Genomic DNA, 1291 nt, shown 5'->3' on the forward strand with positions numbered 1-1291 from the left:
TTTCGATACAGTGACTCAGTATATTCTTTCCATCTTCTTTTAATGCTTCCTGGATCATTTAACATTCTGCCGAAAGCATCCTTGATTATAGCAACTCAAAATTTGAATTTGCACTAGTTAAGCTAAACCATAGTTTTCTTTTCAGAAGACTTCAGGGCATATTTTTGGTTTAAGATAACAGCTTCAAGAGTTCAACCAAACTTCATGGCTCCAGGAAGTTCTATAAATTTTAAATTCTATTTATAGTTTTATGATCTTAATTTTGAAATAATTTTTATAAATTTTATTTATAGTTATATAAATTTTAAATTCTTTTCTACATGATTTTTCTTTTAATCAAGAGTTTTTTCCTATAAAGCCTTTTTGTTCATTTGTACATCCTATAAGAGTCCCAGTACTACACTTAACCAGAAGGTAGAATTGTGTGTTGTTGTGTACCACAGAGTCAGAACCAACCCATAGATGACCCTCCAATGGCTTTTCAGAGGCAGTTAATTGCACTGAAGAAGATTGTTCATTCTTCTCCCACAGATGCCTCAAGCCACATCCCTTCAGGATCACAGTGCAGCTTCAAAATAAATTATTAGGTCAATTAACCAAGAAGTCTTATTAAACCACAGTTCATGAATCTTGATTGGATTCTAGAATTAAAGAGAAAAAGAATCCATTTCTGTAAAGGAGATTTCTTAGACAACTATGGAATATTTAAATATGTACTATTATGTACTAAATAATGTGGAATATTGCTAATTTTCTTTGGTGTAAAATAATATTGATGTGTTTAGGAGAAAAGTGTTAATAAATTCCTTATTATTGTTGTTGTGTGCCATCAGGTTGGAGCCTACTCACGGCTCACCCTCCAGTGGATTTTCAGAAGTTGTAAATTGCACAGTAGGAGATGGTTCAACTTTCTTGTGTGGAGCAACTGGTGAATTCAAACTGCCTGCCTTTGAGATGGCAGCACAACTTCGTAGCACTAGGCCATCAGAGGTAAATTACTTATATTGTCCTGAAATAAAACTCTTTACTGCCAATTCCATTGGGTTTCTGAGGCGATACGTATTTACAAGAGGAGACTGTCTCTTTTTCCCTGAGCAGTAGTTGGTGGGTTTAAATTGTTGACCTTTTAGTTAGAAGTTCAACATATAAAACACTACCTGTCAGAGATTCTTTTTATACAACACCAAAAATAAAAAAAACAAACCATCAAAAACCACAGACTAGCTTATCATTCTCCAAGTTTGTTTATGTATTTTTATTATTTATCCCAATTTCTTAATTTTAAATTGTT

Source organism: Elephantulus edwardii, unplaced genomic scaffold (genome assembly GCF_000299155.1).
Source record: "Elephantulus edwardii isolate Elephantulus edwardi_28Jun2011 unplaced genomic scaffold, EleEdw1.0 scaffold00007, whole genome shotgun sequence".
Taxonomy (NCBI): Eukaryota; Metazoa; Chordata; class Mammalia; order Macroscelidea; family Macroscelididae; genus Elephantulus; species Elephantulus edwardii.